Below are 27,220 nucleotides of genomic sequence, written 5' to 3' on the forward strand. Positions count from 1 at the left end.
GAACTTGTCTGTCTTACCTAAACAGCCCATAGGGGCTGCTCCGCTACTGTTTCCGCCAGCCCTCCTTGACGCAAGTGGTGGGTGCCGGGACTCTGTTTTATAGAATCCTCTTGTGGCGCTTTCCACCTGCATCAAATTAAGTGCCAGGAGGTGCTTAAATTTGCATCAGGGCTCCCGCAGCGCGGGTCCTTCATCAAAATCGCTGCTGCTGCTGGAACTTGTCTGTCTTACCTAAACAGTCCGTGTGGGCTGCTCCGTTACTGTGGGCGACAGCCCTCCTCCACGCAATTTGTGGGTGCCGGGACTCTGTTTCCCTGAATCCTCTTGTGGCGCCTTCCACCTGCATCAAATTAAGCGCTAGGAAGCGCTTAAATTCACTCCAGGGCTCCCGCAGCGAGGGACGCGTGCGGGTCCGCCCACGCCTTTCAGTGACTGGAAGAGGCCTAGCTGGGCCACCCCCCAACATTGACTTTGGGACAATAAGTAAGCTTGTGCTATTGGTTTGTATCGAAGGGGGGTGTGTTATTCTGTTAAAGAGCATTATTATTTGTAAATAAGCAGACTCATTATCTAATTGGCATCACCTACTTAGATTGGTTATGAGTAAGACCACGCGTAAGGGGGGATGGGGGCAGGAGTGGTAGGGACTCAGGATGCTTTCCTTAGTTGGGCGGAGTACCTGCTAATACACAAAACCGAGCTGACTGAAAGGAGGCTCTCACTGGACCCCCTAAGTTTGCCTACTGGTCATACTATCTCACAAGATCATACTGTTGGCTGAAGGCTATGCCCCCAACCACTGTTAAATTAACAGGTAGCCCTCAGTTAGGCTCCCCAAACTCTGGTATTGGAGACACCATATCTTCCTCCCCCGCTGTCACTCATTCTAATGTTCTTACCAGACAGCAAAAATTAGCAGCTGCCCCTAAAAACAATGCCCAATCAAAGAAAAGGAAAACACGCAGTGCCCCCAAAACCAGTCTACAGGTTTCTAAGCAAGCCAAGAATAAGAGAGGTGGGGGGGGGATCATAGTTACATCAGTTGAGCAAGAACGTTCTGGGGTAGGAGTAGCAAGCATAGATCCTATTACACCGGGGTCGCAACACTTAGATTTTACAGAGGCTAAAAACGCTTTCTTAAAGCAGATGGAAGCCAAATTATTAGCTTTAATTGGTCCTCTCATGCTTAGATTAGTGGCAATAGACCAGAGATTAGCCAACATAGAGGACCATATAACCAAAGTTCCAACTACGCAACCAGGGTGTAGCTACCCAGAGGCTATAGGGCCTAGCCAGGTGGTAAACATATATGGACTACAACGACAGGTAGCGGCCCGCCCACACTCTTCTACCTTTACCACAGAGTGCCCCCCGAACCCTCCTGCTCCACCTACACCACTATCTAACGTTCAACACACAAGCAAGAAAGGTCTAAATGGTCATGTGGGGAGATTACAGGATGAGGGAGGGGATAAGTCGATGAACGTCTTTTTTGATCTTCCGCCGGAGGCCAGCCCTCATACCATAGTGTTGGCTAATGATGCGAGACTGGAATTTTGTGAGGAGAAAAATTGGTTGTCACTAATGAACAAGGCCCTTCACTTTTTGAATCTAAAAACCGGCTTGGAAATCATCTGTTTGAAGAATTTATGATGGTTAGAAGGGTGGCCTGGGTAGGTAAATCTGAAAAAGGCTTGGCTGGGGATAGCGTAGTCTTAAGTTTTAGGTTACCAAACATAGTTTGGTGTATCCTACAACGGGCTGCACCTTTTGCAATACGTAAAGACGCTATCAATGTCCTCCCTCTGGGTTTTTTAAATCAAGTAAGCACAAACGCTAGAGGGGGTACTTATAGGAAGGGGGAGACAGAGTGACAGGTATAAAGTACAGCAGTTGGATTCTGATAGCAATGATATTTTAATAATTAAGATAAAAGGCCATGGTGTTGAGAACCTTATACTTTTTAATGTTAGAGGGTTGCCTGGAGGGAAAGCCTCAGACACTGTCACCCTTCTTGATTCCTACCTCAACCTGTATAAAGGGGAGGGAAATATATTAGTCACCTCTGGATTTTAACTGTTCCTTCGAACCACTATATATGAATGATGTAGATTTAGGTCATGAGGAGGACCTGCAATGGGACATCCCGCAACTAACATTGAATCTCATTAAGAAATGGTCAGAAGCGGCATTACAGCTTAAATTGCTCTGCTCGGAGCTCGGAATAAGAACGGTCAATGGGAGGGCGAAATCAGACAAGCATGGCTCTCCCACTTATAGTTGCGGGTCGAGATGCGGGTCGAGATGTAGTCGTATAGACTATATATTGATTAATAAGAAATACTGGCCCTGTCTAATAGATATGATCGTTTTGGAAAGGGTGGAAAGTGATCCCAATCCACTGGTGTTATAACTTGTCCCAGTAGGCAGTCACGCAGTAGTTGGCTCTCCTGCGGATGTAGAATTACACCTAAGTAATGATACCAGGAGAGTAAAATGGTTGAATGTACTAAATAAAGAGGATCAGTTGGAGGCTATCAACCACCTGGTGGTAAAGGCGACTACAGATATCCAAAATTGTTCTGTGCAACAGGATAACAAGTGCAGTGTTACTTCCGTTTATATTGAGCTTTTTAACAAGCTGAAGGGCTTTTTTATAACTAATATCCAAAAATCAAAAAACTCTGCTAAGGCATCGGTTGACTCATGGTATGGGAAACCATGCAGGGTGGCATAAAAAGCCTTAGCGATGGCGTTAAGATCTAAAAACAGGGACAGGATCCACAATACGAGGGTGGAGTAAAAGTAAGTGCAATTTAAAGCCAAAAGAAAATGGAACGAGCAATATTGGAAAGAGCTGTATCATGCTAGCCAAGATAGGAACATGGTTGCATTTTGGCATTTGGTTAAGTGGGGCAAGGGAAAGCCCAGCCAACCGCCGATCAACCATGTTGCTCCTGAACTTGGGGTTTTGTATTTCAAGACACAGTTTACAAATGATGCTCCAGAATGTGAATTATTCCAGGGTCCCTAGATCACCCAAGTTGGTAATCCTACCTTGCAATTTACTAAACAGGAAGTTGAAGCTGCACTTGACACTTTATCGAGTGGTAAAGTGCCCGGGCTTGATTGTGTTCCTGCTGACCTGTTTTTGCATAATAAGCATCCTACTGATGCCCCAACTCTAGATGGTAGGAAGATGCCTTTGTTAATGTTTGCCTACAACACCCTGTTAATCTCAAAAACTCATCAAGGCCTGCATAAGGCGATCAGGAGATTTGAGATGTTCTGCCAGGATTATGGTCTTAAAATTAACATAGATAAGACCAAGTTCATGGTGTTACACAGACAAAAAATTGTAAGAGGGAGAGTCAACATGAACGATGTTACACTTGAGCAGACCCAAGTTTTCACGTTCCTAGGTATTATGCTAGGCTCTAAATTAAATTGGAACACGCATATAGATCAGTTGCTACTTAAACATGCACAATTATCAGGTGCCCTGTTTCACAAAACCGATTGCCCCTGTGCTAAAAATCTACAATTCAAAAATCGTAGTTCCGGTCATGTACGGGGCTGAACTGTGGGGTTTTAGCAACTTAGCGGCACTAACAACCTCCCAAAACAAATTTATGAGGGGTATTATACGTTTGTCACAATCCACCCCACTAATACCCCTCTATTATGATTTGGGATGTCAGTTTTTAGAAGATATGGCACGCTATAGACCTTGGCCTACTGGAGGAGACTCTGGATTACCCCTGAGCTTGCCCAGTACACACAAGCCCTACTTGAAATCAAGGACGCTGATAGTGCGGGCAACATTTTATGGTTGAGACAGGTGAAGGCTACATACATTGATATGGGCCTTAACGCTCTGTGGCAAAATCCCGCAGATGGTGCGTTCCCATCTAGAAAGGATTTGAGGGGACTATATTGGAACAAGGTTACCATGAAACGGTTCATGCTGCAAACTAGGCCGTCTCTATCAAGAGACTTTCTGGAGACCAAACATGCACCTGTATATGAAGGGTATTGGGATCTTATTACGGTACCTAGTGACAGGAAATGGTACCACCAATTTAGGATGGGTACCCTCCCTATTAAATCATTTACTGGTAAATGGGGTACAGGTACCAGCACGAAATGCCCATTCTGCTAGACCCAGTCAAAAACGATAGCTCACATCTTATGTGTTTGTCCCGTTTACAAAAAATTGAGGTGTATATGGCTGAAGCCCATCTGTCTGATGATGGGGATTAATTCAGGTACTGAAGCTTTAAGGATATTAAAAACAGACAGTAAGGGATCAACTATAATCGCGACCGCCAATTTTTTACATGGAATGTGGATGACCCTTGCCCATAGGCTGAGCAACTTATAACTGCCACTGGATACGCTAGGTCTCCCAAAAAGAGATTTGACTTGACCTGGCCTAAACTAAATTCTGGTTTGAAGCACTATGGCCTGGGATTTTGATATTTTTATTGTGTCTTTTACACTAATTTATTGTACTTAATGATGGAGTAATTATGGACTTATAATAGTGTTATTTTCCCTCACAATGAGGACGTAATGTTAAGATATTATTATTTTAAATGTAAATGTCTTTTATGATCATGTATCGAACAAAGACTTTCGAATCGAACCGGTTGTGTGTGGTTGTTGTTGTGTGTGTAGTGGAGTAGTGAGTGTGTAGTAGTGAGTATGTAGTAGTAGAGAGTGTGGTGTGTATTAGTGTGTAGTAGAACATGTGTAGTAGAACGTGTGTAGTAGAGATTGTGTAGTAGAGAGTGTATAGTGGTAGAGAGTGTGTAGTAGAAGAGTAGGTAGTAGAGAGTGTGTCGTATAGAGTGAGTAGTAGAAAATAGTAGAGAGTAGTGGAGAGTGTGTAGTAGAGTAGTAGAGAGTGTGTAGTAGAGAGGGTGTAGTAGAGAGTGTGTAGTAGAGAGTGTGTAACAGAGTGTGTAATAGAGTGAGTAGTAGAGTGAGTAGTAGAGTAGTAGAGAGTGTGTAGTAGAGAGTGTGTGGTAGAGTGTGTGTAGTAGAGAGTGTGTTGTAGAGTGTGTAGTAGAGGGTAGTGAGTGTATAGTAGAGACTGTGTAGTAGAGAGTGTGCAGCGCGGTTTTCTCCAAGGCCTTCCAAATCACAGTGTTTAACTTGCAGGGAGCTCCCTCAAACAAAGTGCCGGGCCTCAGAGCACTTCTTATATCATATTACATGTAATCATTTCTTTTTGCTTTTGTTGTCGTGCAGTCCTTTTTCTGCGGGACATAATACAGGTTGCAATGTAGGCGTGGGTCCCAAAAACAGCATTAAATCAGGAAACGCTACATTCACCTAAAATGTAATATCGATGAACAACCTAGCAAAATCCAATACCGACTCTGGGATCAGTTCAGAGTTTGAAATATAGCGCAAACAGGGCCATAAGCAAGCTCTCCAGAAGGGGCTCTTTATTGCCTGGAGATGCAGTTAAACGGTGATCAGATAATTGCATTTCAGTCCTTCAAGAAGATAACTGCTTTTAAGAGGAGATTAACTTACTGTGTCTCCCAGCTCCTTTGAAGCAGCGCAGTTGCCCCCTGCTCTTTAACAGCAATCATTAATGTTTCGGGCAAATATAGTGAAAACTAGGCTTGCCAGACAGAGACTTTTCTCTTTTTGAGACTTCCCACTTGGACGGGCTCGCCTGATTTCCTTTTGACGTAAAAGGTTCTTATCTTTATGGGGCCATGTGTTTGGCCCCATAAAGATAGGAAACCTTTTACGCCAAAAGGAAGTCAGACGAACCCGTCCAAGTTGGCCGACTCAAAAAGAGAAAAGTGTATCTCACCCTAACCTCTTTCCCAATGGCTGGCCACCATGTAGCATAAACGGTGACGCAAGCCAATAGGAAAGAGGGGCGGGCCTTAAAGCCCGTAACTGAAACCCCCTCTAAATCATAAAATCTCCCGAGCGAGACTGCGTATGTGTGCAGTCCACGCCGGCGAGACCTAAAAACGAACAAAAGGAGAATACCGGGCACAATATGTAGATGTAAACAGCGCTGTTGCATAGCTGCCAAGGTTTCAGGCTGCTATGTGTGACATTTTCATAATTTCAGTGTAATTATGAGTGATATTTCAACAACTATGAGTGACATTTTTTTACAAGTAAAACCAAGCAACGATATGCACGGAAAGAGAAAAATATTAGAAATGACACACATTTGAGCAATAAGAAGTTCTGAAAACTACTTGAAATAGCTACAAAACCCCTGAAAAGGAAGACTAGGTTAGTGTTTGTTCTAATGAAAGCCAGGCCTCAGAGCTGTAAATAGTGCTGCACTGCTGCTTATGTCCTCCAGTGTCCTAGCAGGATTCAAATAGACCAGTGAGCTTCAATGAATCAAACTAGAATCACAAAGACCCAAAGAGGATCTGAGTAGACCCAGACTAATACGATGTTGGCACTTTGAGAGCATGCCTGTTAGTCCCGTGTTGTCTGTACATGGGGCCACTCGAATGTGCGTGCCAGACACATCGGTGGGCGTGTGATAGTAGTGGTTGACATGAAGTTAGTGCCCCTCACCAAGGCCAGTACATGTGCAAAAGCAAGTGGGTACAGTACCACTACACTGCGAGATCAGTCGTGAGAGGCTGTCTGCTAAACATCATTTATCTGTCTTCATTTTTGTGTCACCCCTTTCACAACCGTAGCATGCTTCATGCGGTTCGCGAATAAACAAACATAAAAAAAAACAATGCCATGTGGAGACAAGCATTGCTATTGAGGGCTAACACGGCCACCAATGTTCATTTTGACAACGGAAGTAGTGACCATCTAAATGCATAAACACGGATTTGTTCACATATAGACACACATTCAAAGGAATTTCGCAAGAAACTGAAGTGTAGACAATATCCTGTTCCACACTGTGGCAGCAATGGCAAATCAAGAGCATGATGAATGGTCAGATTGAAGATATTGGAGTCCCAGGGACAGTAGCTAAGCAAACAAAAGCATACATAAAATCACTGCTCACAAAGCCAGTAGAAATACGCGGGTCAAGATGTGCCAATATAACCAACCAACCACACACTGCAGAACAAACACAACATGTGTGCGTGTAAGTGTCCCTAGGCTCACCCCTACCCACGATGGTGGTCTAAACTCCACTGAGTCATATGTGTCATGAGTATAACCCAGATGCATTTCCAACATTGTGTCACAGACTGTTGTCAATTTGTCATTGTTTGATGTGCAGGTCAACAACAGTCACCTGTGGAACAATCTAGGTGGAACTCCAAACACAACATCAGGTGACTGACTCACCATCCCTGTTAACCTCAAGGCAACTACACTGTGGTGACAGTATCCTTTATGATGACCCACTGTGTAGCAAAATCATGATGTGGACCATACTCTTGTGCACTGTCTCCTGTCTTGCCAGAACACCTTCCCTTACACATACCCAAACATCACTCACAGGGCATGGCTCATAACGTAAGGCCACAATGGAGCTAGGGGCCATTCCAAGAGGTGAGTCACATGTGGCCAGTAGAAACACCACACACCTTGATCACACACATTGTGCAGCAGCTAAGCCTCCACTGAATGTTGACATTTCACATGCACCTATGACAATCCCAGTGGTGGTGGTTGAATCTGTGTTTTAAAAACACAAGACATATAGCTAGGCATAAAACATGATTGAATGTGTCACTCCACTTAGGACAGATGACATGTGCATAACGTGAAATATAACAGACACATAGGGAAACCGAACATTGTCCCGGAGCAATGATACACTCAAGGAGACCTACAAATAAGACATGTTGACATCAGGTGACATGGAAGGGATGGATCTGCTGAGTGTGAGCAGTCATATACACATACAAGTGGCAAACGCATGAAAACAGATGAAAGATAAACAACTCACTAATGTTGGTAGTGCAGATGTGACTTGTAGAATCCTAATCATGTCTAATGTGAGTTTACACACAGCGCAGGCCACTTATAGTAACCAAACCATTGCTGTCACCAGATTGACTCATTTTGTCCCAAGCACCCACAGCATGGACACTCACAGTCAAATAGGCTGTCTAATGAATGGACAATATTGCAAGCCTCGCTGACAAGAACATCTGTAGGGACTACAGTCTTGGTAGAAAAAGGGCTATTGACACCAGAAAGGAATGCTCACAGAACACATTCCATGAGCTTAGGAAAGATCACAGAGTAACACACAGCCAAGAGGTGATTTCACTACTGTTGAAGTTCTGCTGTGTCAAGCTCGGTCTTGGCATGTGTCTGCCTTGTCAGAATGTGACTCGGACATTGACTAAACTATTACAACACACAGAATACTTTGGTCCCATCATCTTGTGTACAGGTGTGTTTCCCAAGTTGGCGGTACGTAGTCAGAATCCAGGTATCTCAAGTACACAGATGACTTGTTCATCATCAATGCGCTAATATGCATGTCCATAGGAGTAGTGCATACCATTATAAACAGTAAAAATGAGTATAAATTTCAAGCCCAACATATGTGCTAAAGTGTACATCAAAGATGGGAGAGGTTATGAAAAGAATGGCACACTCCTTGTCAAAAATAATGTTGCTAATGACAACAAGCCATTTCAGCCAACAACAACTCCACAACAAACTGTACTAGTATACATATCCCATGGATGTCAGGCGGTCCATCATATCACTCTATCATGATTTAGCATTAAAACAATGTTACAACAGCATTTGCAGTGCAATAATCAACAACATTATGTACACACCAAAAATTTGCCAAAATAACAAAACATTGCTTTATTCAGTATATAAATGTGAAGTCACGATTCTCGCAAATAAACAAGGCCATATAGGATCAGTTTTAAAACATTTCTTGCCTGCACTGACATCACTAGGGGACAACTCCCCAAGAAGGGGCATCTTCTGGGGCAGGCCAGGCACTGTAGGGATAGGATGAGGGCATAGCCGGATGGGTAATGGGAGGTTTGGGGGCAACTGAAGTATCTGTAGCAACTGCAGTGGACAAATCAGATTGAGGGGGTGCTGGAGCTACTGCGGAAGACATGTTGGAGTGAGGGGGTGGGGGCACCACTGCAGTGACTATGTCTGATTGTAGGGGTGGGGGCTCTACTGCAGTGCCCATGTCAGATTGTGAGGGTGGGGGATCCACTGCAGTGGACAGGTCAGATTGAGGGCCCAGGGTCTCCACTGTAGTGTCTGGAAATGACTGTGTGTGTGGTGTTGTGGGAGAGGAAGTTCCTGTGGTAGGGTGTGAGGGCCTTATCATGTTGGGGATGGTGTAATGGTGTGTGGATGAACCAGGGATGGCTTTTGGTGTGTGAACTTTGGGAGGGGAGGTCTTGGGTTGGGCTGATGTAGATTTGGGGATGAAGTTTGGGATGGTGGTAGCGTTTTGCCTTTCTTCGTCCTGGGTGTGCATGCGGTGGGGTATCTCCTCTCTGTGCGTGATGACTTCCTCTTCCCCTTGCGAGTTTGAACAGATATTTCAGTGGGGAAGAGGCCTTGGTCACAGAGGAAGACCATGTGGGAAAGGTGGTTTGCAGGACAGTTAAGGGTAGGGCTTTTGGAGGGAGAGGTAGCTGAGGAAGGCGCAGTGGTTGTGGATGGGTGTGTGTGTTTTTTTTCTCGATCCCCTGTGTGTGTGATGTCAGTCCCCTGAGTGTGCATGCATGTTTGTTTGGACATTGACTTAGCGTGCTGTGATCTGCGTTTGTCTGTTGGTGTGTGTGCATGTGCCTGTGTGAGTGTGCTTTGGGCAGGTAGGTCAGTGTGGACTGTGGATGGGGCAGAGGTAGGAGGGGTGAGGGGCTGTTGTAGGAGGGATACTGCTGCAGTCAGGGAGGAGGCCATAGACTTATTTGTCTGCTGTAGGGCAGACATGTCTGATGATATGCCCTTCATGTATGACACCAATTGGGTCAATAGATTGGTTTGTGGATGGAGGACACTCAGCATGGATGTCTGTCCCACATGCAACTATTTCAGCAAGTCCACAGCCTCCACAATCAGGGCAGCAGGGGTGACAGATGCAGGGGGTGCGTTGCCTCGACAAATGGAGACATGCTCATACTCCCTCACACAGGAGTGTCCACGGACCTTTGGAATAGGAGCAGCTGGGAGGGTGGAGGTGGTGGTGGGGACAGACTCTGTGAGTGCAGCCTCCGCTCTGGTAACACCCACCTTCACCACAAGGGAAGTCAATGACTTAGAATTTATTACACAGGTTCTTTTGTGTGGTTTATTGAATAGATGCAATGAGGAATTTAATTTGTGTGCATCTATATTGTGTGACTAGTATTCATTACCTTTTCTGCATAAACTGATTCGTAGATAAAACAATAACTGTAGTCTAATCCAGGTCACGGACCACTGTTTGCATTCCAGTATAACGCCCAGGTACGGATTGACCTTAGAGGCAACCCCATTATCATTAATGCTCATCTATATATACTTGACACTAGATTTCTGTTCAGAACACATCACAGAGCAAGGCCCTGCAAAATGTCAAATTCACTATTCCTTTAAATCACACATATGTAAATAGGTCACCTGTCAGTCTGCCTGTGAATCATGGTTACCAAACACATGATGGCAATGGAAACATCTGTTAGATGTATCTCAAATTAGTTAATATAGTTTGGAGTGAGACTAGTTAATTATACGTTTAGTGTCCAGCACCTTTTCTGAGTTTTTGTAGTTTGGAGTGGGAACATATGTTTACTGTACAGCACCTTCCCTGAGTTAATATAGTTTGGAGTGGGAATAGTATATTTTATATGTTTATTGTCCAGCAACTTCCCTGCATTAATAAAGATTGGAGTGAGAATAGTAAATTATATATCTTTTGTGTCCAGCACCTTCATTGAGTTAAGTCGGTTTGGAGTGACAAGAGTAAATTATATATGTTTAGTGTTCAGCACCTTTCCTGAGTTTTTGTAGTTTGGAAAGGGAATTGTATGTTTTATATGTCTATTGTCCAGCACTTTCCCATAGTTAATATAGTTTGGAGTGGGAATAGTATATTTTATATGTTTATTGTCCAGCAGCTTTCCTGAGTTAATATAGTTTGGAGTGAGAATAGTTATTTATATATTTTTGGTGTTCAGCATCTTCTGTGAGTTTTTGTAGTTTCGAGTGGATGTTAATGTAAATATGGTATAAGAAAAATAATATAGGAATTAAGTACATAACAATATTTGTATTTTATTTATTTCTTTATGCTCAAACAAAGAAATCTACTGCATTTTAATGTATTTACACATTTGCATATATATTGTTACAAACCAAAAAAAGAACACATTTTTAAATGTTTGATGTCACATATTTAGTACATATTTCAACATAAATATACAAGTTTTAAGCATAGTAAATATGAACAATTGTATGTAATATATATAATGTAGAAGTTGGTAAATATGTATATTTTTCACAAACAAAAGATGCAGTTATCCAGTGTTTTGAATACAATTTTTAATATGTATTCTTTTTAACAATTATACAATGTTTTGATATTGTAAACATTCATCAGATAGTTATAAACAGTAATATACAGTTTACATTATTCATAATATACATTTTGTAAAAAAAACATTGTATTCTTTTTAATTTATACAAAATATTATTATATTTTGTATATTATTTATTTGTCTCCAAGAATCCATATTATACAGCTAAGTAAGCATTTTATTAAAGAAAAATATTTTTAACATGAATACAATTTTTCACATTTTTAGCAAGCAGTACAGTTTTTTTTACAATATTAAGTAATTATAATTTATTATGTATATTAATACATATTATTTGTGTTGTAATACTGATTATCATTCAATTTGTCATTTTTAACATAACAGAATTTCTTTTTACATTAGTAATATTACTACGTATTTTTGCTACATTTTTTGTATAACATTCCTAATGTATATTGTGGTAAAGTATTATTGTTATTTTCATTAGGTTGCCATTTATTAAGGGCTGATTACGATGGCGGAAGGACTGTCACAACCTGCCATGCGGTGGTAGTCCTTCCACCAGCGGACTGCGATTTCCCCCGCCACATTACGATGGCCGGGGGATCCAGCCTGCGACCGCGGTAGACGCACAGACCGTCTGCCACAGAACCACCACAGGCAATTGTACCGATTGCCTGGCAGAGCATTCTGCATCCATAAAATGGGGGCGGTGCCTAGCAGGCACCATCTGCCAAATCAGGATGATGTCTTCAGCCAGCATTTCCATGGCAACAAAACCGTCATTGAAAGGCTAGTGGAGAAATGCTTTAGAGGCCTGTTGTGGGCCCCCCTTGTGTGTGGGGAAAGTGTGGGCGCACTGATGTGTACCCATGGTACACCCTACATTTCATTGCACCAAGTGGAAGGCACCGTGTGGTGCCTGCCACGTAGTGCAGTGAAATGCAAAACATGCATTTTGAACCTCGCGGCGGGTGCTGCAGTCAGCAGCAACCGCCGCAATGTTAAAATCCAAAATGTGACTGCAATGGTGGCAGTCACATCCTAATTGGGTGTGCGGGAATGCCCAAAATAATACAAATTACATTGTGCACGCTGCAGCGCCAAAGGGCAATGCAGCGTACGCAATGTAATTCACTTAGTTTATTTATTTATGTACTTACCTCCGTTCGGCCATATTACGTAGTTTACTACTCCCAACCCTGCCCCCACCACCCGCAGCACTCCCACTATGAGCCGCTACTGGTCCCAGGCAGGGGTGGCTCAAGAAATCTTCATTAGTCTGGTCCAATGATGCATTCGGGTGGGCCACTGCGTGCGTGAGTTGTCACTTATTTCTCTCACCAGGCATGCTTCAGGGCCCCCCTTTATCTCTACTCAGTTTTACAAGGGCCAGGGAGATGCATTCTTTCCTTGCAGATTCTGTTACTAGATGTTGTCACTCTCAAGACGTGTGTTTTTTGCATTAGAGGTCTTCCTGATGGGAAGATGAGGTTTCCTGAGGTGGAAGTTTCAGGCCAGTGACACTTCTCAGGCTCTTACTCAGGCCCTCCTCCTCAGATTCCCTCTCTACCACCATTGTCCAGTGCCCCTCATCTCTCCATGGCCGCACGCTCGCTCATGTGCATTTCATTTGTTGTATGGTGCTACTGATATGTGTGTGTAGGTTGTGACAGTACTTGACATCACACACACATTGTACAGAGACAATCAGTCATGCAATTATGTGAGTGTATCAGTCAACAGGGAATGACACATGAGCCAATGTGGTTTGCAAGGCGTGGTTATCACGTGTCATCCATGCAGATGGGCAGGTTTTTTGAGGGCGTTTGGTCCAGACTCACTGACTCATGATGTGTGTGAGGACATTTACAGGCAGTGGCAGTTAGACAGACTGCACGCCACACCAGTATGTGTGTTGGGTGTGCTAGGGATTACACGTATGTCTGATTTGCAGACAATGGTCACCTCTAGTTGTCTGCCTACCCCGCTGACCCTTCACAATTCAACCCCTGCCCAAGAGACGCCAGTCAGTTGTCATGGGATATTCAAGCGGGGTTCACAGGTTCAACCTTTCATTACACAACTTTGGTACAGGCATGGCTATGTACGTAATTTCACTCTCCTTTCCTTGGACATTCCATGTGTGTGAAGACTTGGCCCATGGGTCACACTCTCTCATCCCTTCACAGTGTAGTGAGCAGCTGTTCACTGTTCTATTTGTTCTGATGTTTCAACCACTCCCAGAGGGCTGGCTTACCCCCACCACACAGCCCCCCAGCCCAGGCATCACTGAACATGTGACCCTGCCAACAAATGGGTCCGGATGCACGTGCCCTGGGCCAGTTCGTCTATACATATACAGTGTCTGTGTAGTGATCCAGCGGCCTATAGAAAATATATCATAAACAACGCTACCCAACTTCATAACCTATAAACAAAATTCTACACTAACTTATGGACCCATTTATAAACATGACATATTCTGGGCCTACTGAATCAGGTGGTCAGTTCTATTCTATATACACTTTATTTACAAACATTTATACATTTTTATACATTAGCGGTAATAATGTTGTCATTATAACAAATCCTAACTATTTAAACGACCACCATTGGCGACGTGATCTAGCTAATAGTAACCTGCACTTCTGAATAATCAAGACCAGCTTGTTTGTCAAAAGTAAGATTTTATTTACTAAATTATGGTATTTCAAATTGTAGTTTTATAAATGTAATTTATTAGCATTAAAGCAAGCATGTTTGTAAAGAATCATGAAAAAAATACAAATTAAGCAAGTAAATCAAAGTTAAAGTAAGTATTTAAAAGTTTAGCATTTCTAAAACCTAAGTCCCTAGCTAATCTATATAAATGGAAAATAAAGTAAAGTTCTTTGAGAGTTCTTACGTGCTCCACGCAAAGTTCGACAGCACTTCACCCTCATCGGAAAGTCAGAAAGCAGCAGCCAGCCCATCCCTAAGGGCATGACTTTTTATACCTTTCTATGCTAACTAATCTAAGCAAAGGAAAGTTTTCAAAAATCCACGACGTCCCATTGGTTGAGAGTGACAAGTGACATGTCACCCACATTTCAAAACTTCCGTTAGGTCACATTTCTTAAGGACCATTGTCTTTTCCGAATGCAACCAGGAGCTTCCTTGGTTTGCAACATTTGTAAATTAATGTTCTCGCAGCGTCCAATTCACTTCCGCGGGTGCCAAGTTAGAGCTGACAAAATTGTCCTTTATCACATTTCCGACCTTGGCCACGTCCGACAGAATGATGACAGCACATCAGTTTTTGCTTTGTGAATGCAGCTTTGACGAACACTTTTTTCAGAATGGGCATCTCGTGACTTTTGCAGAAGTAAATTTCAGCTTTAGCAAACTCGAGCAAACTAGGCCCAAAAGCAGGCAACTTATGCTTTCTAGTAATAAACAAAAACAAGAAAAGTATTAATGTAAGAAATAATGTTGATTCTGTATCCACCCTAGGTTTACTAATTAATTAACCCACCCGAATTAGTCAAATGTTACCTAGCAAATGCAAACAAATAAAGCAGCGTTTATATCTACCAATCTTCATAAATCCATGAAACTTATATGCACCTAGAATAGTAGAAATGACATCACATAGACGAGGAAAAGCAAAATAAGCACATGCTTCTTTTAGGTTTGCTGCAGTTAGTAATGACAAAAACGAAAACAATAAATTATTTTATTATTTTGCACGAACAAAAAGATGCAACACTTATGCACGTTTATGAGCACACATGTTAGTCCCCCCATGTGTAAATTTTAATCTAGGTTATGTTATCACAACACATCACAAATCATTAATTTTATTATTCATGTTATGGAAATGTGACTTCACGAGTTTAAACAAAATTTTGTTTTCTATCTCGCTCCATCAACTCCCTCATCTGGTGATTAACAAATCACCACACCACCACCCAAAATTTTGTAATTTAAAATTCCGAGAAAATGATTCAAATTCATTTGAGTCAGTAATTCTAAAAACCAGTATCTGCAAAATCCTCGGAATTTGCATAACGTTCTCTATGTAACTCTTGTAACTCAATCTCCCTTTCTTCTTCTTTTCTAAGTTTATAGATTCTTTTCTTTTCTTTCAATTGCTTCTTTCTTTTATGCAACAAACAACCTATTTTGGTTAAAATAAAAATGAATATAATTATAATCAAAGGTGCCAAAATCTTGCCAAGAATTGAACTCCCAATGTCATGAAACCAATTTCTAATTGCTTGAAATCTTTTTGAAAGTTTCTCTGTAAAATCATCTTCTTCTAAAGGAATTATTTCTGAATGCATTTGTGTAATGTTCTTAATGTACATTTCAATATTCTTACTTTCATCAGGTATATATGTGCAACAATGTTGCACATGCAAAATGCCACAGACTCCTCCCTCTTTTGCTAGGAGTATGTCTAAAGCAAGGCGATCTTGAATTACCATGGATCTAATTGCAATTACTTCAACATTCACTAATTGGAATCCGTCAGCTGTGTCAGTTGACAATCTATCAACTATAGTGGACAATTTTCTAATTCTCCCTGCATTTAGGGTTATACCAACAAAAGGTATTACTGCTTGAAAAATATCTCCCAAAACTTCAGTGAAAGTTTCTCTTTTGACTCTATTTACATAATTATGAATTTTAAACAAACCTTCTGAATCTCTATCAACATGAAACACTTTAGGAAAAACAATTCCCACATAACAAGTTCCATACCAGTGGTCTGGAAGGTTGTAGTAGGCTTTGTCACCACAAACAAAATATATTCCAGGAAAGATTGGATCCTTTCCACCTTTAAATCCCCATCCTCCCATAATCTGATAAGTATCTTCACAGTTACTTGCACCTACAAAATAATTATCAAAAAGTGTATTATCTCTTCTAATGCAAAGCTTTCCACTAACTGGTTTATCTATGTGAATAGCAACATTTTCAAGCATTTTGCCATTTAACTTCTCATCCTCTTTCTGCCAGAATCTTGACTTAGTCTGCTTGACTAATTCATTCCTTTTGTAAATTGCTCTCCTCTCCTCAACCATATTCAAAAATTTCTTTCCTTCAGCACTTAATTTGCAAGTTAGATTATTCTTGTAAGCATACTCATAAGTGAGTTCATTAGTAACAAGGAAAAATTCTCTCATTTGTTTTGCTTTCTTATGTTTATTTAAAGCATTTTCAATCTTTATATTTGCGAAAATCTCGTCAAAATCTGAATAGTAATATTCTAAGCGTCCAGTTTGATAAAATAAGCTAGTTAACACACTACATGTTACACCATATGTAAGAGGAAGCATATTATATGTAACTCCCTCAGAAACAGAAGCAGGTAACTTGACGCAGACATAGCAGTCTTTTGCATCCATTACCTTAACATATTCACTTAAAAGCTTAGTGAATGTATTGCTTGAAAAGTCACTAATAGATTTATCTTGATGAATGTTAGTCTGATGATCAATAACTTTTGCAGATGTACTATGTTTAGTTTGACTAACCAAAGCTTTGCTTGTTATGTTAACTTTGTGTAATTCTCTATTCATCTCTAAAGGGATAATTACAGCTAAAACTAACCAGAGCAGAATTAAAATGAGCAGACATACCAGAGTCATCTTGCAGCATCTCTTAAAAACAGAACACCTTGAAGTGTTCTCCTTAACATAAGGCATTTTTGGTTAGTTTAGCCTCAAAAAGTAAAAATAAAACAACAATTTTAAAATCTAATTTTATATTTACACCCCCCTTTTAAAATATATATATATTTTTTTTTTTAAAACCCTAAACAAGATTTCTTCGACCTTATGTCATACATAAGTTTTCTTCAACTAAACAGTTTTTCTTCGACCTTGTGTCAACTAACAAAGTTTCTTCAGCCTTTTGCCAAATTAATATTTTTGTACTTCAATCATTGTCACTAATTTCTTCAATTTCGTCTTCTTCTTCACTACTACCATAGATGTCGATAACAGGTGGAATTACTAAATAAGTCCACTCAGGAGACTTGTATTTCTGGTTTGGTCTTACTATTCTTTTTCCTTTTCTCGACACCACTTCAATTTTCCTTCCAATTCCAACTTCCTTTCCAGGACTCTTTTGACTACTGATTTCTTCAATTTGCTCTTTTGGTTTCTTGATTAATCTGACTCTCAATCTTCCACCAGGCCAGTAGTCTGCTTTTCTCACGTACTTCTTCCTTGGTTCAGAATTATTTGATTCTGATTTCCAAGTCCTTTTCTTTCTGTTTCCACTTTCACCATCCACGTCACTTTCTTCAGTTTCGTAGTCTGAAATTTCAATTGACTCAGGAACTTCTCTATTCGGCAATTTTACTCCTTCAGGAACACTACTTTGTTTTCCATCACTGGTACTTGGTAATTCGTCTTCCTCCTCTTCTTCAATTACCCCCAACTTCCCAGATTTTGGATTTCTGTTCCTTACTCCAGAGCTTGTTTTCTGCCTTTCGATACTCTCCTGGTCTGAAACTTCTTTTTGTTCTGCTTCTTTGTCTTCGATGGAGACAACCGAATCTTCAGTTATCTTTCCTTTTAACAGATTCTCTTCACCTTCAGAATCTATTTCAATGATTTCTAAGTCTTTTCTTGTCAAATTTCCATTCACTGGCACAGGTTCCAGATGTCGACTTTCCTGTCGATCTTCAGTATCTGGAATTATTTCACCTTCTGTTTCACCTTCTGCTTCAGAATCAGAATCATCTGTGGTATCACTTTCAATATCAGAACTCTCAGGAGTTGGTACTGGAATAGTATGACTCGGATGAATCCAACGTTTCAATCCTTTGCATTTTACAGCATTAGTAGTGATCAAAATTATTTGCCTAGGCTTCTGCCATCTAGGAGCCAGACAATTTCTTCTCCGATGTACTTTTGTTCTGACCCAATCACCAGGCCTCAGATCATGTGTCAAAACCTTTTCATCTGATTGTGCTTCAGTTCCCACCTGATTAGACACAGAAGTCACCATATCAGATAACCTTTTACAGTAGTCCAAAATAGCACTGTCATTTATGCTCAACAGTTTACCTACAGGTACAAAAGCTTGCCTCATAACTCTTCCCATTAAAATTTCATGAGGACTCAAACCTGTCTTTTTATCTGGTGTACTTCTTAATGACATCAAAACAAGTGGAAGAGCATCAGTCCACTTTACACCTGTTTCAAGACACATTTTTCCAATTCTGTTTTTGATTGTTCCATTTATCTGTTCAACTACCCCAGATGCCTCTGGTCTGTATGCACAGTGTATCTTCTGCTCAATGCTCAAAGCTTCACAAATTAACTTCATTAGTTTGTTATCAAAATGGCTTCCTCCATCAATCTCAATAGTGACTGGAAAACCGTACCTTGGGATGATTTCTCTGAGCATCAATTTTGCTACTGTAATTGAATCACAATGTCGTGTAGGAAAAGCTTCTACCCATCTTGAAAATAAACAAACAATTACAAGGACATATTTTAAACAATTGTGTAAGGGCATTTCAATGAAGTCCATTTGTAACCTGGTAAAGGGACCACCCTCTCGACGAATTATTCCTGTCCCCACCACTGATTTTCTGTTTGGATTCATTTGTTGGCATGACAAACACCTTTGACAAAAAGATTCTGCAATTGTTCTGAATTTAGTATTGAACCATGTTTCTCGGAAAAGTCTAATCATAGAATCTCTTCCAAGATGTGCTGGACCATGATATAATCTGGCCATATCAGCAATCAAGCAATTTGGTAAGACCACTCTGCCATCTTTGTAAACCCACACTCCATCTTCATCACGTGGTCTACAATCTGATCTTAACCACAGATCTTTCTCTTCGTCATTTGCTTCGTTTTGTAAATATCTAATCTCATGCCATGTTTCTACAACTGTTGTTAGCATTAATGAATTTGAATCAGTTTCTTTACTCCTTTCCCGATTGTATGAATAACCTTTTCTTGCACAGTATTTAGCCATTTCATCTGCAAAGGCATTGCCTTTGGAGATATAATCCACTCCTTTTGTGTGCGCTGCACATTTAACAATAGCGATTTCTTTCGGCAATTGTATTGCTTCAATTAATCTCCTAATGAAAACTGCATTTTTAATCGGTGACCCTGCTGATGTCATATATCCTCTCTGTGACCAGAGTTGTCCATAATCATGTACAACTCCATATCCATACTGACTATCAGTAATGATGGTAACTCTTATATCTTTCGAAATTTCACATGCACGAATCAAAGCAATCAATTCAGCCACTTGTGCTGAACGAACTCCTTCAAGACATGATGCTTCTTCAACTTCTGCAACTGTACAAACTGAATATGAGGCTTTCAAGACACCTCCTTCGGATCTTAAACATGAGCCATCTACAAAGTAGACGAAATCCGATTCAGACAAAGGTCTATCTTTGATGTCTTTTCTTGGTTCAGTGCAGAATTCCATGACATCTAAACACTCATGTTCTGTCTCAATGTCATCAATGATTTCAGAATCAGGCAGTAATGTAGAAGGATTCAGATTTAAACATCTTGAAATCGAAACATTATCTGCTCCTAGTATGATTTTCTCATACTTTGTCAATCTGCTACTTGTCAAATGTTGAGTTTTACCTCTTGTCAGTAATATTTCAACTGAATGAGGCACAAAAACTTTCACAGGAAATCCCATAATGATTCCCTCACTTTGTTCAAGACTAATACTTGTAGCTGCAACTGCTTTCAAGCAACCTGGTAATGCTTTTGCAATGGGATCAAGAACTGCAGAGAAGTATGCAATAGGTTTCTTTAGATTTCCATGTCTCTGTATCAACACAGATAATGCACATCCTTCTCTTTCACTGCAATACAGTTCAAAATCTTTCTCATAATTTGGCATACCTAAAGCAGGAGCTTGACATAAGCTCTTTTTCAGGTTTTCAAAAGATTCCATCTCAGCATCATTGAGAATAATTGGATCTTTTACATCTGACTTTGTCAGTCTTTGTAATGGTTTCGCAATTACTGAGAATCCACTTATCCATTGTCGACAGTAACCAACCATTCCCAAGAACATTCTGACCTGTCTCTGTGTTCTTGGAGGTAACATTGCTTGAATCATTTTTATTCTCTCTATTGTTACTTGTCTTTTTCCCTTTGCAATTCTGTGACCAAGGTATTTTACTTCTTGTTTGCAAAACTGTAGTTTTGCTGGGGACACTTTATGTCCTTCTTCTGCAAGGCGATTCAACAGTATTATTGTGTCTGTCACACAATTTTCTCTTGTCTTAGCAGCTATTAACAGATCATCGATATACTGCACCAACGTAGACCTACCAGGTAAGTCTAGGTTTTCTAAGGATCTTTTCAACAATTCATTAAAGATTGAAGGACTCTCTGTATAGCCCTGAGGGATTCTACACCATCCGAGGGTCCTACCTTGGAATCTGAAAGCAAAGATTTCATTACTGTCTGGATGTAAAGGAACCGTAAAGAATGCATTGCAAAGATCAATGACAGTATACCATTCGGCATCATGTGGAATTTGGTACAGAATTACTGCTGGATTTGGAACCACAGGACAACATGGAACGACAATTTGATTAACCTTTCTCAAATCTTGTACGATTCTAAATGTTCCATTTGACTTTTTAACTCCCATAATCGGTGAATTACAAGGACTACTCTCCATTTCTTTTAATACACCTTGTTTGATGAATTTTTCAATTATAGGTGTAATCCCTTCAATTGTTTCTGTTTTCATTTTATACTGTGGAATGTTTGGAAATTCTATTCCTTGTTTCAATGAAATTTTTACTGGATCTATGTTTTTCATTAGACCCATTTCATTTCCAGTAAAATCCCATATTTCAGATTTCACTGTTTCTCTGAGCTCCTCAGGTAAATCTTTCTTTTCTAACGTAGGAAACAATTTTGTTTCTTCTGCTTCCATCATCATCATTGTCATCCTGTACAAACCATCTTCCTCCATTGTTTGTAACTCAACCCCATCAGGAGAACAATATATTCTGCAATTCATTTTACATAGGATGTCCCTGCCTAATAGATTCACTGGACTACTATTACAAACCACAAATCTGTGTTTGTCTCTGTAATTTCCAATTTCAACTGGAACTGGATCAGTTAAGTCAGTTTTAATTTGCTGATTACTTACTCCAACAACTTGGATGGTATCCCCAGAGAGAGGTAGGTTTTCAATTTCCACTGATCTAACAGTAGAACGGGTAGCACCAGTGTCCACTAGAAAAGTGATGTCTACATCATTAACTTTCCCGTTTACAAAAGGACCAGACTGGTCACCCTCAAGAGTGGCTCCAACAACACACTCTTCCTCCTCTCTCGGGCACCGTCAGCAATAATCATCGGAATCACTGTCTTGACTCTCTGTTAATAAGAATTGTTGTGAAGCATTTTGCATTTGTACTCTTTGCTGCTTTTGCTGTTTTTGTGGTTTTATTACCTGTTCATTTCCCTGAAATCCCACGTTTGGATTATATTTTTGAACTCCCCCACAATTCGGAAAAGGTGGTTGTGGCACTTGATCCTGACGGTTATTCACCTGTTGCTGTTGCTGCAACTGTCGTTGAATGTTTAATTCATTTAACCCCTGTTGCATCTGTAGCTGTTGCTACAGGTCAACACCATTCTGCATCTGTGGATTTAATAAGGGATTCTTTAAGTTTCTAGGAGGTTTAGGACACTCGTCTCTCCAATGTCCAATTTCGCCACAATTAAAACAAGGTAATCTTTGTTTCAACTCCTCAATCTTTGGACTAAATTTCTTCGGAAAAATATTACCTTTAAGCTTTCCTTGAATCTGGTTTGTATTTCCAGTTTGAACAAAATTTGTGTTCTTATTTCCCATGCTGGCAATCTGTTGCTCAGCCACTTTTACCTGAGCCCACATGGCTTTCTCCTTGAGCTTCTTTTGTCTCACTTCCAATTCATCACTGCAATATTTAGCTTTTCTCAGAATATCATCTACAGAAAGCGATTGCCATCCTACAATGCTATTTCTGATCATGTCTGCAATTTCAGGTTTAAGTCCATAAACAAATCTATAGATAAAATGACTCATATCTTTTTCATCTAGTTTTTCATAGCCACTGTATTGTTTAAAAATTAACAGTAGCCTCTCATAAAAAGAATGAACTGATTCTTTTGTTTCCTGTTCTGTCCTTTCTATTTTAACCCAATCAACTTCTTTGGGTGGGATTTTGTTCTTCATCCAAACAATCACCTTTTCGTAAAAATCCATTACAAGTGGATTTGGAGCACCTGTTTCTTTGATTCGCTCAGGTTCTGTTTTTGGCCAACTTATTGATATCTTGCATTCTGTCCAAAGATCTGATGGAACGACAATGTCGAAAAATCCATCTAAATCAATCCACAGAACTTTTGAGACTTTAATAAACCTATCCACTTGCCTATACCACTCTACTGGTTTCTCCCTCAATTTTGGAAAGTCATTTGTAAATAACAGTATGTCCTGTCTCGACCAAGGGACATGAACATATCCTCCACCTGCAATCTCTCTCATTGGAAATTGTTTTGACAATTTCTCCAATCTTGCATCTTCCTTCTTTTTCGTCCATTTCACTCTCCACTTATTGAGTTCTCCCAGCTTTTTGATGTAAACAATCAAATCTTTTATATGTAGTATTCTTCCCATTGAGTTCAAACTCTCAATGTCACTTTCTGAAAAGTCTAGTCTGTAATGCTTTGCAAAATTCTTTTGTTTACTCACATCGATTTCAAGTTCCGCTGCTAGATCCTCTAATTGATCATACTTATTTTTTGTTTTCCACTGAATGCTTTTGCAAATGAACAGTAGTTCATCGTCTCGATAGTAATTTAAACTATCTGGACTAATTGTTCCAATTATTAATTCTTCAATATTTGCTTTTAATTTGGCCACATCAAGTTTTGGTGTGGTCACTCTGACTTCAGGACTCCCTACATCTGATATAGCACCCATTGGTGTTTTTGGAGATAAATCCTCATTAAAGGTTAAATCAGGCATTCTCGATCTAGAAGAGTTTATTTCTGAAATGTCTGAATAAAATTTTTCAGCAACTTTTTGAATTTCTGCATTTAAAGGAATAGTTAATCCTGTCTTGCTTGTTTCTCTTTGATCAAATACAGGCTGAACAGGACCAATCGTTACTGGAACTGTCACAGCTTCCATGCCTTTTGTCATTCTTCTAATTAATTCTTCTTTAGATCTTAAATATTCAGTAGAATCGACAGCTTCAACATTTCTTGTCTCTCTAGTATAATCTTTTGGAGCTTCTCTTGCTCTTGGAGTCATTGTAAAATGTCTACCTTCGTTTCGGGCATTATCAAATTCTGGCCTTCTAGGAGTTTCAATGATTTCACAATTATTTGGATAAAGTTTAGGAGCTTCATTAATTGGAGGTGCACTCGGTGAAGTTTCAATAGAAACCACTGGAGTAGACCACGATCTAGGAGGTCTCAAAGGCTGATTCTTTCTAGCTGTAGTATATATTTCTTCCATAACTGCATCCTCAGATTCACTTTCTATAGATTTCCCAGTAGGAGTACCCATAACCATTTCCTGAATTAAATACAATCCTTCGCTCATATTTCCCTGCCTCCACATTCGCAACCTATCTTCATGAGTATCTCTTCTCCAAGCTGGATTTTTTGAAGGTCTTTTAATTCCACTAGCTTCTCTTTGTAATTGATACATCTCATCTTCCCACTCAACTAAAGCTTCAAATTGAGTTGGTCTCGGTTTTGGAATAAGAGCATTCATTTTCTCTCGTAAATTTCTCAAGACCTTTACATTAAATGAACCATCATCAGGCCAAGTTAAAACACCGTCGTTCTTTGTATAACGTTTCCAGCTATCAAACCATAAAACAGTATGGTATCCATATTCACCTTCCATGTACGCTGCAGGTGTTTTATACTTATGAAGTAATTTACCACCTCGCGTTTCGATTTTCTTGTCAGGTGAAAATAAATTTTTAAATTTCTGAAATAATGTTGGCTTTTTCTCAACATGTTTAAAATGATAACTCATTTTTAAGAGTTAAATCTAATTCACAAAATCGTTCGTAAAATATTTCCGGGATGTTCCGCAAAACAACCAATCCGTGCGCGAAACACACCAACAAGCCAATGACAGTTGAGCTACGTCACTTTTCTGCTCAACTAATAAAATTGGAGTTTTCCTGAAGAACCAATTAGCTTACAGGTCGACAGAGACTCAAGAGCCAATCAGAGTACAGTCTGTGACGTATGTCACCCAATCCCTGCGCGGCTCTGTGACGTACACAGCAGCTGCGGTTTCTCGTTTCTCACTCCTGGCGCTTACCCCTCCTTCACAAAATCTTTTCACAGCTCCATTTTTAGAACACTTTTCAGTGTAAATTAATTCTTAACAATGACAATAAGGACTCATCTGTTTGTTTCACTATTTAGGATAGTTTACATACATTCAAGTATCCACACTTCGGAATAGTCGGCGCTATTCACACTAAGGATAATTTTCAATTGTTAGTAGAGTAACACTTACCCCACCCTTCTAACACGTAAAATTATGAACTCGTTTTCCTCTGAACGCACCGCGAAGTGACAGTTCTAAGAGTTCCACTTGAACATAAATTACAAATCAAACTCGCACTTTCACACGGAAAATTCCCTAAATTTAAACACACATGAAATCCGTACAGGACTCTCACCTGTTTATAGAAATCATGCACCGTTAGCAAAATAACGACGTTATCCGTACAGGACTCTCAACTGTTTTTAGATATAAAACATGTACCCGTACAGGACTCTAACCTGTTTATAGATAATCATGCACCGACGCTACTCTACCCTTCATTCAAGCTCGGATATAACTAATACTCTTATCACAGTGAGTTTTATGGAAGGCGCTTTGTCCCTATTCTCATGCTGCTCTAATTTCTTAGAAAACCCTCACTATACAAGATTCACACCTAGCCCTAACACTGTGCTGCACGGCGACAACACTATGGTACACGGCGATACCACTTGTGATACTCGGCGATATCACTACAAACAGAACAGATGACTTGCGTGACTAATTTCTCGCCACACAATCTATACCGGTATAGCTTACAGATAGCACGAAAAACAAACTCAACATGTGTTAAAACATCGATCCTATTTCTATACCATAACACCTTAGTAACCCTTAGCAACCATCATATTACCTTGGTTACCCTTAGCAACCATCAATTTCTGCTACCAGAGAATTGATCCAGCGGCCTATAGAAAATATATCATAAACAACGCTACCCAACTTCATAACCTATAAACAAAATTCTACACTAACTTATGGACCCATTTATAAACATGACATATTCTGGGCCTACTGAATCAGGTGGTCAGTTCTATTCTATATACACTTTATTTACAAACTATATACATTTTTATACATTAGCGGTAATAATGTTGTCATTATAACAAATCCTAACTATTTAAACGACCACCATTGGCGACGTGATCTAGCTAATAGTAACCTGCACTTCTGAATAATCAAGACCAGCTTGTTTGTCAAAAGTAAGATTTTATTTACTAAATTATGGTATTTCAAATTGTAGTTTTATAAATGTAATTTATTAGCATTAAAGCAAGCATGTTTGTAAAGAATCATGAAAAAAATACAAATTAAGCAAGTAAATCAAAGTTAAAGTAAGTATTTAAAAGTTTAGCATTTCTAAAACCTAAGTCCCTAGCTAATCTATATAAATGGAAAATAAAGTAAAGTTCTTTGAGAGTTCTTACGTGCTCCACGCAAAGTTCGACAGCACTTCACACTCATCGGAAAGTCAGAAAGCAGCAGCCAGCCCATCCCTAAGGGCATGACTTTTTATACCTTTCTATGCTAACTAATCTAAGCAAAGGAAAGTTTTCAAAAATCCACGACGTCCCATTGGTTGAGAGTGACAAGTGACATGTCACCCACATTTCAAAACTTCCGTTAGGTCACATTTCTTAAGGACCATTGTCTTTTCCGAATGCAACCAGGAGCTTCCTTGGTTTGCAACATTTGTAAATTAATGTTCTCGCAGCGTCCAATTCACTTCCGCGGGTGCCAAGTTAGAGATGACAAAATTGTCCTTTATCACATTTCCGACCTTGGCCACGTCCGACAGAATGATGACAGCACATCAGTTTTTGCTTTGTGAATGCAGCTTTGACGAACACTTTTTTCAGAATGGGCATCTCGTGACTTTTGCAGAAGTAAATTTCAGCTTTAGCAAACTCGAGCAAACTAGGCCCAAAAGCAGGCAACTTATGCTTTCTAGTAATAAACAAAAACAAGAAAAGTATTAATGTAAGAAATAATGTTGATTCTGTATCCACCCTAGGTTTACTAATTAATTAACCCACCCGAATTAGTCAAATGTTACCTAGCAAATGCAAACAAATAAAGCAGCATTTATATCTACCAATCTTCATAAATCCATGAAACTTATATGCACCTAGAATAGTAGAAATGACATCACATAGACGAGGAAAAGCAAAATAAGCACATGCTTCTTTTAGGTTTGCTGCAGTTAGTAATGACAAAAACGAAAACAATAAATTATTTTATTATTTTGCACGAACAAAAAGATGCAACACTTATGCACGTTTATGAGCACACATGTTAGTCCCCCCATGTGTAAATTTTAATCTAGGTTATGTTATCACAACACATCACAAATC

The sequence above is a fragment of the Lissotriton helveticus genome, chromosome 5_1, assembly GCF_964261635.1.
Source record: "Lissotriton helveticus chromosome 5_1, aLisHel1.1, whole genome shotgun sequence".
Classification (NCBI taxonomy): domain Eukaryota; kingdom Metazoa; phylum Chordata; class Amphibia; order Caudata; family Salamandridae; genus Lissotriton; species Lissotriton helveticus.